Raw genomic sequence first — 15,349 nt, 5'->3', positions numbered from 1 at the left:
AATGGAAAATACTTTAAGCCTATCTCGCCATTTCTCAAACAGGCACGCACACACAGCCGCACAAATCATCAAAAGCGAGGCAGTGCTAAGTAGGAAGCTTGAGAATTAGGATGATTCTTCTTTTTTATATATTTTTTTTTTTGGTGGTGCTTTTGTTTAAAGTCTGAATTTATAAGCTATTAGCCGGGAGAGGGAGAGACTTGATTTCTTGGTTTGGGAAGGAATATGTAAACCGGTCTCTTTGGATTGCTTTTTCTCTCTTAGTTCCGATGATGAGATTTGCCTTTTGGAGTCTTGGGGTGGGGGATTGAGGGGTGTGGAGGGTGGGGGGGGAATGTGTTTTTCTTCTGACATTGTCTAAATAGAGCATGATTTGAAATTCTGTGCATTCTTTCTCAGAGAAATGCAGCCAGAGCTCTGCAAATAGGAATGTCTCATTTCATATAAGCTTTAATTACATTTGGTCTTTTTCCATCCTGCATATTTTGTGTGTTCAGCACATGCCTTTCCTAAAGGCTTTTTCTTTTCCTTTGCAGTGTATGCTACGGCACACAGAACTAGAATTCTTCCAGCATAAAGATCACTGTGCTTTTGGAATAAGATCAATGTATAGGTTGCTGTGACCGTGTCGGCAGCATGCAAAGAAGGGGTTTCAAACCCCAGTAGTTAATAAGTTTTGCAGATTGTGTTGGGTTTTGTGCTGTGTACCAAAGGGGAAAAAAAAAAACAACAAAAAAACCCTTTGCCTGATAATTTGCAGTCCTCATTCTGCATGGGAAATGCGTCGACAATGAGCTCTGTAATTTTTACTGACTGAAAAATGTGTGGTACTTCTGTCAGGAAAACGCTGGCCATCTTTTCCTATTATGAAATAGAGTCTCAAGCCTGTGTGCTGGTGAATGCGATCAGAGCTGACAGCTCCCAATTCTGCATCAATTCTCAGTGAAGAAGTTGGAAATACAAGTATTGCAGAAGAAAGTGCTGATTTTAAGTCGACATCGGGTGCAAAATGCTGGAGGGGCAGGGCAAAAGCGTTGTATTTGCTTTCTTTTTCACAACTGTGTTAATTTTTTAAAAAGACCTGTTATTGGAGTATTTCTGAGAGAGCTGATCATTGTGTTTGAGTGTGGCTGGCTGCTGGGAGTGTGTGCTGGGAGAGATCAAGGAATGCAGTAATTTGATGCAGTAAAAGTTGCTTTACAGAGGTCCTGGCAAACTTAAAGCTTTCATGCATAAAAATCTGTGAAGGAGATGCATTACTAATGTATTTGCCAAAACCAGTCTTAAATAAATTACAAATATAAACCACTTTAACTGCGGTTTCAGAACCTGGCAACCAACGTGCTTTTATGCTCCCTATTCAGTTTATTTACATTTTTTCTTCTCTTCACAGCATTTCAGTGGTCTCAAAGCAAAAATGTAATGCTTTGATAGTATACGAACCTCATCTATGTTTTAGCATTTGGGCAGGAAAGCTGAAGGTGATTTTCCTCTCTCAAAATTGTGCTGTTTTATTCAAAGCAGGCTGTTTATGCAAGTGTCCACTGGTTGCAGTACACCTTAATTCTGTTTCTGAGTACACAAAAGCAGGAAGGAAAGCAATGACAGAACCGAGAGAAAGAGCACTGAACCAGGAGAGACTAAAAAAAAAAACCTTGTCCAAGAATATATTCCAGATTGCCTTGATGAATATTTTGAGGCAATTAGCAGGAAAAAAAAAAATTAAAAGATGACTTGAACTTTACAGATACTGAAAAAAGCTTCAAAGCAATGAGGTTGTGTCCCTTAAAAACCTGCAACCCTACAAGTCTTTGTGGGTGAAGTCTTAATGCCTTCTCCCATATAAAAATTTGAGGAGAGATCTGCAACAATAGCCCTAAAAATTTCAGTTATATCTTCAAGGAAAGCTGCCATTTTCTGCAAATCAGATGATGATAATGATCACTTAGTTATCATTTAAATGCTATGTATAAAGTGAAGAATTCCTCTAGTAGAGGTGAAACTCCTTGATGCTTCACTGAAGAGCTGAATATTTTTTTTTGCACTGCTTCTTCTTGCTATCACCTGGGATACAGCCTGGATCCTACTCAATGTGCCTATTCCCACACTTGGCATATAATCCATTATCATTTGGTTTTCAAAGGTAGAAATTAGAGCAGACAGTAGCAAACCTATATAGCATCAGCTGGAAGACTGACAACTAGAATTAGGAACCCAGAATTAATGGCCCTAAGCACACTGTCTCAAAGCTCTTACAGAGGTCTGTTGAACGAGAAACCCTGCTTTTACTTATGCAAAATTTGGTTGTAGAAAAGATTCCAGGTAGTCTTTAAAATGAGAGACCTCAGTGTATGTTTGGGGCTGTGCTGTTGAGGCACAGTAGTGACCAAATTCAAGAACTGGGCCACTTGGATCTGAAAAGCCAAACTTGGGTGAATGTATGTCTTGACCTGAAATATCTTTTATAAATTGGTTTTCTGTTATATTTTTGCAGCATACTTTTTTTTTGCAATAAAACTAGGAATCCACTTTGAACATGATTGTAATGCAGAGGGCTTAATTTCCACTGTCTCAGCTATTATCACAGCCAAACTGTTAAGTTTACACATTTTGTGAAGTTTCAAAGCCTCTGGCAAGTCTCTATAAAATTAGCAGGTTTAAATTAGCTTTATTAAATGTGCTATTATAAAATATTTTAAGAATGGCAAACTCAGTTTATGTGTGTTTAAGGGAGCTTGATTAAATCAATGTGAAGTAGGTTGCAGAAGAACAACATGAATAAAGTTTTAGAAAGTTTAAGTGGGAAGCTAATTCTTGTAGTCATGACAATTGTAGTCCACTGGCAACACCCTGCAGTGACTGTTAGAATTGTTCAGGCTGAAAAAGGAAAACATCTTTCAGTGTATTTGGTCTACACATTTTTAATATTGAGTTCAGATTAAACATTGAATCATAGAATCAGTAACATTGGAAAAGACCTCTAAGATCATCCAGTCCAACCATCAAGTGTCCCATGGGATTTAACTGGCCTCAGAATAATTTCATTCTTACTAATTCATTTTTCCATTACTGTTTGTACTTAGGTATTTACCTTGACTTACTTGCAATCCAGGACAGAGGGGGTTGGGACAGAGTGACTAAGATCAGAATCTGGCCACTGATGTCTAACTCTGCATATATACATCTTTTAATAAATTCACTAACAAAATACAATAAGTCAGAACAGTGTATTAAATATTGAGTATAGTTCTTCCTTCTGGTATTTTCTGAGTGGTTTATATCAGAGTAATAAAAAGTGGGACTTTTAGTGGTGATTTTAATTTCCTTTCATGAATGGAGGGACTCAAACCTTGATCTTTGGTAGTCTTTAATTTTCAAGGGTGCTGAACCATGGCATTTTGTATAAAGGAAACATTTAAAAACAGAAAAGGGAAGAAAAAGACGTGACTCAAAGTAGAGCAATCTGTTATTTCTCTGGTGTTTCTGTCTTGGTCAACCTGGACATTTATTGTCTGCCTCTTCTGTATAGAATTTAGGATTTCAGCTGATAAGAAATCCACCTCCTGTACAACACACCTCTTTTAATAGATATAAAAATGCATTATATTTTGCAAGATTTTGACCAAAATACTCCTGGTGTCTCCATATGTCCTTAAATTCTTATAGTGCCTAACAGACACACTGGATTTGTTACCAACTTTAAATAATGGATATTCTTCTGTAAATTATGTTATTGTTTTGGACAAGGTGCTAAACACTTTTCTGTCTCATTGCAGCTGTTCCATCCTCATTGTCCACATTCAGTCCCAGCTGGTTGTGCCTATCTCTATAAAGTCACTCACACAAGAGACCTATGTGCAGCATTGTCAATGCAGTGCAGAACTGTCAATTTTTAGGAAAATATGTCAGTTGTAAGATAAAGTATCTCTCTCCTGTTCATTAGTCTTAAACTGCTTGAATAATAAAAAGAGTTACTGACTCTCTTAAGTGAACTTGTCTATGGATTTCTGGACGTGCTGTCAAAGCTCTAGACAGTGTTATTGGTTCTGAATGTCCAGGTGTAATGGAAAAAAGACAACAAATAAAACCATCCCTTTGTGATTAATCAACATGTCGGTGAAGATCATGCAACATCCTGGTTAAACAAAGATTGATGTGTTACCATCAAGTGACCAGGTTGGTGGAACCTCTGGTTGACAGGGAAAGTGAAAATTTAAACCTTGTGTTTTGGTTAACTGTTGCTAATTTATATCTCTAAAAATGTCTTGGGATGTCTTGGAGGGCGCACACATGGAGTGCAACAATTAGCAATTAGTTAGTCATATTTAACTGGAAATCATTTAGTTCCACCTTCAGAAGTGCTAAGCAAGACACTCCAGAAAGGTTTGTCTCAAGCCCTACCCAAGCATTTCTGGAGGTGCCAGTGAATGAACTGTAACTAATTTCCAATTAGCTTAAGAGCAAAGAGGGCCAGAGCTCATCCACACACTTGAAAACATCTACCTTGCCCTCTACTACTGTTGCTGGTTCATCTGTAAGGATTATTTTCTTATATAAACTCTAGTGCTAAATGGTCTTTTATTTGTGCTTCAAGACTTGTTTCCACTGAAAGGATTCTGTTCTTGCATGGATGTATCTGCTCCAAGGTGGCTATTGACACCATTGCATCTCAGGTTGGCTGCTCGTTTTATCTTGATGTATTTACCTCAAAATGATCAGAGAGAGTCTGGTGATGGTTCAACCATGAATGCACCACAAAGTGGCAGAATAGCAGGGCTGATTAGGACTGGGCAAAATCTCCCCTGTAACTAAACTGGTTGTGTTCCTAAACTCATCACATGTTCAGAATTTTGACGTGCCAGAATTTTGTGTTCTCCAGAATAACTTGTGTTGCTCGGGAAGTTGTCCAGTCTCACCTGGGGATGCAGGTTTAGCTATGCTGCATAAAAGGCACTTGTCTTATGTTGGGACAGCCCTTCTGAAGCAAAACTGTTCTTTCTTCTTAAGCAATGACAAAACTTAAGTGTCAGTAAACATTTTTTAGATTTCCAAAGTTCAGGAAGTAGAGAAAATTGAGAGGAAGTTATGAAATCAATTATTGAAAGCTATGATGAACAAGTTAAAAGCTGATCCTGGCACTCTTCTGTAAAGTCTTTTTACAAATGGATGAACTACTCTTGGAAGACTTTCCCAGAGCAGAAAATCTGTTCTCCTCAGCATTAGACAATCCATTTTTTTTCTGCTCTTTTCAAAGTGTATTTTAAAGCACGATCAAAAAAGACAAAAAACTTTTTTGCTGCCCTTTGTGTATACATTATTTCAAGAAATATGGGTTGGTGATAAAGTCAGTGCTAGTATTTTGAAATAGAATAAAGGCTTTTATTGAGTCCTCGCCCATCACATAGGATATCATTTAAATTTACTCCAGAGAAAAATAGAATCATAAAGTCATAGAATGATTTGGGTTGGAAGAAACCTTAAAGACCATCTCATTCCAACCCCACCATGGGCAGGGACACCTTCCACTATACCAGGTTTCTCCAAGCCCCATCCAACCTGGCCTGGGACACTTCCAGGGATGGGGCAGCCACAGCTTCTCTGGGCAATCTTTGCCAGGGCCTCACCACCCTCACAGGGAAGAATTTCTTCCTAATACCTGATCTAAACCTCCTCTCTTTCAGTTTGAAGTCATTCCCCCTTGTCCTATCACTACATGCAAAGGAGTTGTTTTACAGAGAAACTCTGCTTTTGGAAAATGTTACCTGTAAATAATATAATTTGGAATGCTCTTAGATCTGACTCCTGGATTTACTGAGGACCTGACTAATATCAGCTGTCATGTAGTCATGGAAATGGATGTCAGATTGTAGCAGAGCACCTATAGCAGACAGGCAATCTCATCTTTGGTAGACTGTGTTAGTCTCTGTTACGTTGCTTCTTGGTGAATTTTGGCAGATAGAGAAGACAGGATTTTTATGTTTTCCTGCTTCTGCTCTGATGATATCCATAATCTGAAGGGAAAACTCGGGATGAAATGTGCTGAAATCCTGGTTCCATGTGTATTGCATCTTATAGGGAGATTAGAGGGACTGGATCATTAGCTCATACACAGAATTAATAAAGAAGAAACCAGGTTGAAGACTCATATTTCAGATAGAAGTCATTGTGATTTTTGCAAGCTTAAAGACGGCAGTTTGTTGACTACCTGAAATATTTATGGTTTCATTACGTTTTATTTGCAACTGATGTAATGTCTAAGAGAAATAATCATGGGTCAGGAGTCTCAGAAGGACATATTTAAAGGCATAACAAAAGATAGTCATGCATTCTAAAAAAAAAAAAAAGACAATAACCTAACCTTCTTTTTTTAAACCAACTTAAAAATACTGGGGCCTTACTGAACAGTTTCATATGGTGGAGGAGGTTTGTGTGTGGTTATGTGTAATCTTAGAAACCCAGCTTTGCTCAACAGCTAATTTAACGTTGTGAGATCCAATGGCAGCCTTTGAAGTAATCATTCCTGGCTCTTCTTTGCTTTTGTTCCAATGTGTTTTAAAGGCTTTTTATGTCCTATAAGGAAGAAACATACAAGGCAATCAAAAGTTTTGTGTTGCTCCTTTACTCTTAGTAAATAATGGCCAGTCTTCGCAAGCGAAGATTTGGGAAAGGTCATAAACCCTTCGAGCCTGCGCAGTGGATTTTTTAGGTGAGACACAGCGTGCGCTGAACTGAGCCCACCCTTTAATCCTGAGGTTCACCTGCCGGGGCTGAGCAAAGCTTGGACAGTGGCAGTGAGGTCCCCAGGATGTAGCTGGATTGCCATACAAGGCTGACGAGCTCCAGCTGCCCGGGGGGCCGGGAATTGAACCCGGGTCGCAGCGGTGCGAGTCCTGCACTCTAACCACTAGACCACCAGATTGCAAATCTTTATAACATATCCAAAGATCCTGAATTTACCTGCAAAGTTTTGGAATGAATATGCCAACTACATTCTCAACATTCATAGAATAGTATGAATCATAATTACCCTCACATTATATATGTTTTTAAAGGTGAAACAGCAGATTGGAGGGGCAAATAGTAACAAAGCTTTAGGGTTTACTTCAGCCGTGTTTTAGAATCCTATTTCCTCTTCTACTGCTGTAATTTTGAAGCTTTAATATTTCTGTAAAATGAAGAGCTTATTGCTTCTTAAGACTCAATTTATATTTTAAATGAGTGGAAAGATGCGTAATCAACTTGAAAAGACAGGAAAATATCATCCTCTTTTTCGAGAGATAGGACATTTTACTGAGTGTTTTGAATTCTAGAGACCATTTTTAAAGAATGCTTGGCTTACTTCTACTCTTTTTTTGTAGTGCAAATTAATTATAATTTGACAAGAATGTGTTTGATTTTCTTCTTCAGATTTGGTGTAGAGCCAAGCTTTTTTAGTTAGAGCCTCTAAATCAAAACCGAAGGTCACTATCTGTGAAATGCCTGTGGCTGAAGATGTATGGTAGTTCTTTCTCCATTATTCAGAGATTTTTGTCTATGAAAAGGTGTTTATGTGTTTAAGTGGATGCTGTGTAATGCACACGTGGCTGTGGATGAATAACCGTTTTTCATGATTACATCAGTAATGTTCCTGGCAGCAATTCTGAGAATTTGGGGAACCATTGGAGTGAAAATCCCAAGCTACCCACCTCCTAGGTGCACCCTTTGGATGCTGGCTGAGGATTCGTGTCCCTCAGTGTGTTGTAAACCTGTTGAGTTCCCTTCCCTCCCAGTCCTGTGGATGTTGGGCAGAGAAGCTGCTCCCAAATCTGCCCCAACATCCTCCTTCAGTCCCCAGAATCTTTACTGGTGTTGCCATGTGTACATTGCTCAATGGGGGCCCTTGGCAGTAGGGGACAAAAGGTGATAAGCAATTTACAATAATGATTCCCAAATATGAAAGAAGTCAGTCCTGGAAGCAATACTAGGGTCCAGATGCTCACTTTGCTTCTTCTAATTGTATCTCGATTTTTTTTTGCTTATTTTGTGCCCTTGTTCTTCCTACTTCTAGGGTTGCTTTTTGAGGGTATTTTTTTTCTTTTTTTTTTTTCTTTTGTTTTTCTGTTTCCAGCTCCTAATTTCAGGGATTGTCTGTTCCTGTGTCCCTGCATTATGCCCATCCGGGGCTATCTTTCGCTATGTACTAATCAGAGCATCATAGAATGGTTTGGGTTGAAAGGGACCTTAAAGACCATCCAGTTCCAGCCCCGTCCCTGGGCAGGGACACCTTCCACTAGACCAGGTTACTCAGGGCACCATCCAGGCTGGCCTTGAACACTTCCAAGGATGGAGCAGCCACAGCCTCTCTGGGCAACATGTGCCAGGGCCTCACCACCCTCACAGCCAAAAATTTCTTCCTAATAGCTAATCTAACCTTGCCCGCTGGCAGTGGGAAGCCATTCCTGCTTGTCCTGTCACTCCAGGCTCTTGTCCCAAGTCCCTCTCCAGCTCTCTTGGAGCCCCTTCAGGCACTGGAAGTGGCTCTAAGGTCTTCCCTGAGCGTTCTCTTCTCCAGGTTGAACATCCCCAGCTCTCCCAGCCTGGCTCCAGAGCAGAGGGGCTCCAACCATAATGAATATGGTAATAATCAACACAGTTCTGATGTTCAAGACATCAACTGTTGGACAAGAATGACTGTCCTGCAGTGCTCCCAGATCTGTTTCTGTCCAGCTGAGGTTTGGTCCCATTGCCTTCCTGCAGCCTGTTTTGCCAGCTGAACGTGGACCCTGCACTGACATTTGGTCAGCAGAAATCACCTGTAGCTGTTCTTGTGCCCCACGAGGGACATGAAGGCAATAGAGCAGCAGAAGACACTAAAATATACTGGGAAAAACTTCCTTATTGCCAGTGGGATGAAGTTGGGTGGTATTGGCTTCTTTACCTTCAGCCTGGAGAAAATCATGTTGATAGCAGTTATCAAAGCATTTCTCCTTTGATACATCAGTGCTTTTCCTTGGCCCTCACTCTGCAGGACCTTGAGCCTGCTGGATGCATCTGCAGCACTGCAAAGCAATGCTGACCTTGGGATGCTTCCCTGAAATACATTCAGCTCAGAGTCTTTTGAGCTGTGTTCTCTGAGTGTCTGGATTTGCTGGCACCATTGTATCCATTAAATACTGATTAAATTTAAGAAATCCAAGAGACCAAATAATGCTATCATCTGTTCCTACTTATCTTAATAATATTGCCAGTAACATTCCAATATATCAATTCCAGGATATTCTATGCCTAACCTGATGCATGGAAAACAGAGAGAAGGTGCTTCTTTGTTTTAGAAGCAGAACTAAGCCATTTTATTTATTGATTTGATTTTGCTATATAGCCTAGAGAGGAGGGTAAAAAGTAAAAGCTACTTTCAAGGACTGTTAGAGAAATACATCATTTTTCATAATGTTTAATGAATTGCTTACAGTACTTGTTTTACTTAAAACTGCAATTAAATATCACCCTCTAGTCAAAAGAAAAATGTGATAAGAACGTGACTCGAAACTGGGAAGAACATTTTCTGAAGCCCTTTGGGAGTAATTCCAGTAATTATTCAATCTGACGTTTTCCAGAGCAATAACCCTTTATGTATGAACTCCATTAATCATAATAACAGAGTTCACACGTCAGATACTTCTGTCCAGTCACTTCACACTCTCCATTTAGTAGGAAACTAATAAACATCTTCACTAAATATGAGAAAATGCTAAACTGCTTTCAAAAAACCCCAGTGTATAGTTTTGGTCTTCTGAGGTGGGACAGGATCTGCTCATCTCTGCAAATACCCTGAATTTCCAGGCTGTACTTATCATCAACATCATGTCTCCTCCTAATTTGGGGGCATTTCATTCACAGCACTTTATGGACATTTTTGCTTTATTTTTTCCTCTGAACTGCCCTGAGGAGATCTAGTTTGTCTGTCTGTCCAGCAGTAAACACTTAGTCTATTAACTTTCTTATCTGAATAATTGGTCTTTTGCAAGACCTGTATGTAGGAAATAAAAATTCTACTTTGGATCATCTACAAGCACAAGAGTAAATACTTGAATACTTCTCTTTTTATATGAATTTATTACACATTATTTGAACAGCAAAATGAATATGGAGTAACTATCTTTGATGATAAGCAGCTCTAAGAAGATTTTTATGTTTTTCTGTGTTTCATCAAATGAAAATATTCTGTAATATTATCTTGTGTTAAAAAGTGGTGGTTTAAAAATGCAGTGGTGGTTAGAGGCTCCTATTTGAAGACTTTACCATTCTCTCCTTTTCAGATTAACATTGTTTTGTGCTTTTGAAGCTGGCAAGTGCAATTATCAGTGTTCTGATGAGAAGTGATAAATATAATCTATTGCTGAATGTGGATAAAAGACACAGGCAAATAAAATTGGTTTGACACAGCCTCCTTGTGCATCTTCCGACTCCTCAGAAGCTGAGAGGAGAATAATTCTTCGTCTTTGGAGATTTACTTTACATTATTTCTTTTTTTATTTATTTTTTTTTTTTTTTTTAGTTATGGAGCCGTACGTGATGTACCTGGACTGTTACTGTGACTAATGCTTTAATTTCAGGGGTTTTGCATGGCAGTTGTCATTCGTTGCACACTCCAGTAGATGGCAACTCCAGTCTTCTTGACATTTAATCTCCATTCAAACCAGCAATATTTTCCGTGCCCCCCCCCTCCCTCCCCGGCATCTTGTCTGTATAAATAGCTACGAGTTTCACAGAAACGTGAGTCAATATTACTTTTATTGAAATCACCACATAGTATCTGATTTCTACTCAAGCAGTACCAAAGAGAAAGAAAGAAAAAAAATAAAAGGCCTGCAAGCGCCAATCCTCCTGGGTCATAAAGCACACACTGATTCCCCCATAACTTTAAAAAAGTATTTTAGGAGTTTTCATAAAAAGTATTAGTACCCCAAACTTCTTTTTATGTGAGATAAAGGGGTGGGTTGGCTGCAAATACAACATACTGGCTTTAAGTTTGAGGGTTTGGCTGTAAAATGTATAGTCAAAGTATTTATTTTTGCTGTGGACAGTAAATACTTAACCAAACTTGTAAATTATATTTCTTTGTGAATTTGGTAATGAGGTACCTGCATACAGCTTGTCTTGGGTGAGGGCAGGGGTAGGACCAGGGGTTTACTGCGTGGCATTAGCCATGAGAATATTCTCCAATCCCCCTCCTGCTCAAAGCACTGCTGTGTTCAGCCTCTTCTTTGTGCTTTTATTCCATCCCATCAATTGTATTACCAAAGCATCAGTGCAGAGGAGTCTATTTCTGCATTTTCCTCCACTGACTTTCTCAACTTCAATACTTGCCTGTACAATTTGAAGCCATAAAACAAAGCATCTCTCTGTGAGTGAATGCCAGACATCAACCACAGGCACAAAAGGTTGTGCTTGCTCTGCCTGGGCTGGAGACTAAGGATCATAACAGTCACACAAAGGGTCCTTTCTCTATCTCTCTGTATCAAGACTGTAGTTTAATTTTCAAATCACTTCCACTGTGTCTACCAAGGTTTTATTTTGAGGTTGATGGTTAAAGAGGGGCCGAGTGAGGGACAGGTTTTTTTTTTTTTTTTTCTGAATAAATAAAATCTAACTTCAAAAGAACATGTGCTACTTATCACATTTTGTTGTTTACCTTCTTCATCCATGGAGATTTTTCAGTAATTCCATAAGAAACTTTCAATCTGCCAGAGTCTGTAGGATCACTTTTCCCATTTCATACTAGGTCATATGGTCACAGTACAAACATTTGTTGTTTAAAATAAACTGAAAAAAGCTCTATATCATAGCAATGTTTAAGGCCAGATTTAGATGTTCACACTTTTATTGGTTTAGTAAAAAACTTGATTTTCAACCCAGACTTGATTAGTCCATGGATATTTTTACTTTGCAGAAACAGTATTAAAATAAATTACACTCATATAGGACAAGCAGAATATTGGTCCGTTTAAGCCTGACTGATTTTTATGTAACAAATTAGTGAGCAAGGTAATTAAATCTCTTCTGGATGCCTGTTTCATCTCTGGAAGGAATCCCGAGAACCTCAGAAAACTGACTTTTGGGTTATATATACAGGTCCTGGGTCTGTTGCAGCTAAGTGGCTTGTTTCTCATTATCGCATTTAGTGCTACAGAAACTGCTCCACCAGAGTCTTTATTAAAACTTGCTTAAGGCGAGCATTTTCCCTTGGGTCAATAATGACTTTAGAGGAATGGATGCAGAGGCTGGATTTGTTCTAGCTCCTGGAATGAATTATGTCTCACTGGGGCCCCCAGGCAAGTACTTCAAATTCGCCACCAGGCACTTCATCAAAAATTCTATTCCAGTATTGAAAAGACCTTGTGCTGCTATTAGGGAGTGCAGAGCATGCATTTGTGGGTCTTCCCCCACATCCAAACTATACAACTGTGTCTTTTTCTCTGCCAAAAACCCATTGAATTCCCACGTGCATCAGTGAAGACGTGGTTTAGAAATGTATCCTGAAGGTCTCACGCACTGGGGAAAGTGGTTGCAAGTTATTTCCGGTTAAAATATGGAGCACAACAGAGCATCAAGCCAACTTCAGTGGTGTTCCTACTGGTAAAAGCCACCTAAATCCTACAGCTCACTGATGTGAACAGAGTATTTATGAGAGGGATAGTGTGGAAATACCATTCCTCGATCGTGAGTAATCCAATAATTGTTTATCACTGCATATCATAGAATCATAGAATGGTTTGGGTTGAAAGGGACCTTTAAAAGTCATTTAGTCTAAACCCCCTGCCATGGGCAAGGACACCTTCCACTAGACCAGGTTGCTCAGAGCCCCATCTAGCCTGACCTTGAATGTTTCCAGGGATGGGGCAGCCACAGGTTTTCTGGGAAACCTGTCCCAGTGTTTTACCACCCTGTCGGGGTTTTGATTTACTCCCTACCTGTGTGGATTCTGCTCAAGAGAGAGGATAAATGTACACAGTATAGGCTGCCCTGTGGTTTTAACTCTGTGACCAAGGAGAGGACTTGAGAAAGCAGGGTGGAAAATCTCCCTTGACCCTGGAGGCACAGGAACATGAGCTGGAAGGAAAAACAGTCACAAAAGGGCTGTTGTGGTTTAACCCCAGCCAGCAACTGAGCATCCCACAACCACTCATGGTCTCTCCTTCCCTGCCCCTGCTGGGATGGGAAAGAGAACTGGGGGAAAAATGAACTTTGTGCATTGAGATAAAGACAGGAAAGCAAAGGAAGATAATATAATTATAAGAAGAAGAATATACACAAAGCAAGCAATGCACAATGCAGTTGCTCACCACACACTGACTTGTTCCCAGTCTGATCCTGAGCAGTGACCAGCCCCTCCCAGCCAACTGCCCCCAGTTTCTATACTGGACATGATGTTCTGTGGTGTGGAATATCCCTTTGGCCAGTTCAGCTCAGCTGTCCAGCCTTGCTCCCTCCCAGCTTTTTGTGTACCTGCTCACTGGCAGAGGGTGGGACACTGAAAAGTGCTTGATTTAGAGCAAACTCTACTCAGCAACAACTAAAACATCAGTGTGTTATCAACACTACTTACATCCTAAATCCAAAACTCTAGAAAATTTACTCTCTCCCACACAAAACTGGGCAGTCTGTGAAATGTGCTCATGTTAATGATATGATAAAATACTGATTTAGAAAAAAACTTTGATTTTATGAGCCCGACCCCAAATTGCTACTTTTCCCATTTCTGTCTTTTTTTTTTTAAATGTGATTGTGTGTGAAGTTTATAAAATCTAGTAGTTTAAAAATATTTGTCCCCTTTCAGTGTTTTACAGGCTGAAATATCTGTTGCAATGCAAAGCTATTTGATATGAAAAAAGAGGTGGTAATGGGTAATAAGCAGACAGGTGTTTGGCTTTTCTTTGTGCTTGTCAAGGACAGTCTTCCAGTGCATTACTTGGATGGCTCACATTCACATTCTCATTTTTTCTTGCTGACTGGATTTTCCCTGAGTGCTCTCTTCAGAGATTTCAAATGCAACATTACCTAAGAGGTGCCATCAAAATCTGAAGCAAATGGTGGATGTTACAATGGATATTGCACTTTAACTGCTATATCTGTAGCACAATATTAAATATAAATAATTATTTATGTATATATAGGGAAATTTTCCCTATAACCATTTCCATGGTTTATTTCTAGCCTAACAACTGCAGGAATTGGAAAAAAACATCATCTACTTTTGCTATATACCATATATCACACTCCTTACTTTTCATTCTGAAGTAGATTTTCCAGATGTTTCTCTGCAAAGCAGAATAGACCAGTTTAGCAACTACAGCAGACTGTAAAAATATATTTACTTTCTTGCAATATGTTCATTTTTTATTTGAATTTTAGAGCATACCACTTTAGATAACATCATGGCAAAGCTAACTGAGTAAATTCTGTGTATAGTTAAGTTTTTCTTGACAGATTACAGGGCTGAAACAACATTTCATATAGTAGGAAGAAAAAAACACCCTCATATCAAATGTGTAATTCAGTCAGCTTAATCAAAATATCAAGAAATAGAAAAATATTTATAGGCACAGTATGTGTAGAATCACAGGATCATTTGGGTTGGAAAGGATCTTTATGATCATGAGCCAAGGCCACTACTAAACTGTGTCCCTAAGATTCATTTCTCCAACATTGCACTTAATCCCTAAGGAAAAAAAATACAGAGTTTTAGTCAAGATATAAGACATCACCTTTTGCTTTAACTTTCTCTGTTCAGTTCTCACTTTAACCACTACTGATCCTGTAGAACAGAGGAGCTTAATTTAGGGGATATTTTATTTTATTTTGTTTTAAATCTTTTTACTTGAAATCTAAAATAGTTTGACTGCAGTGTTTTTTTCTTTTTAAGAACATGGAAAATAGATAGAATTTAAGAACGTGTGTTCTGATCTAAAGATCCTCTGGAGCTGAAATGGATTCTCACTAAACTCATGGGATGGGGATACCTGAAGTACCTTTAAAGCTTTGAGTCTCAGCCCTGACAGTGTTTTGCTGCCTCCTTATAAATAATGTTTTACTTGGAGGTTCCCATCTAACCCAGTCTTCTTAAAGAAATATAAACCCCTATGAATAAGAGTTAAAAAGCTCCTCTGCTCTGTTTAACAGAAATCTTTCCATCAGTTATAGCTGGGCAAGTCATTGCAACATAAACCTTAGTGCATTGAAGGGCAGTGGATTTAAGGAATCACCTGGTCCATCTCTTTGCTCTAAGGCAGTATGAGTTTGGTCAGTCCTGACACATCAGCTCCTCCTGTGAGCTCCAGAACTGAATTCTTCTCAAGGAAAAGGTTCTTCC

At 39.1% G+C, this 15,349-nt stretch overlaps 1 protein-coding gene and 1 long non-coding RNA gene across 5 annotated transcripts in view; both read left to right on the top strand.

The window, feature by feature from the left end:
• CTNNA2 (catenin alpha 2) overlaps positions 1–15,349 on the top strand; it is a 486,975-nt gene that overhangs the window by 330,754 nt on the left and 140,872 nt on the right. The window lies entirely within an intron of this gene.
• LOC135413621 (uncharacterized) lies at positions 4–1,314 on the top strand. The gene is made up of 2 exons (XR_010430316.1): positions 4–89; positions 537–1,314. It is a non-coding gene; the product is annotated as an uncharacterized LOC135413621 (long non-coding RNA).

The sequence above is a fragment of the Pseudopipra pipra genome, chromosome 4, assembly GCF_036250125.1.
Source record: "Pseudopipra pipra isolate bDixPip1 chromosome 4, bDixPip1.hap1, whole genome shotgun sequence".
In the NCBI taxonomy this organism is placed as follows: domain Eukaryota; kingdom Metazoa; phylum Chordata; class Aves; order Passeriformes; family Pipridae; genus Pseudopipra; species Pseudopipra pipra.
The sequence above is the reverse complement of the archived record's forward strand: the minus strand, read 5'-3'. Positions and strand labels throughout refer to the sequence as shown.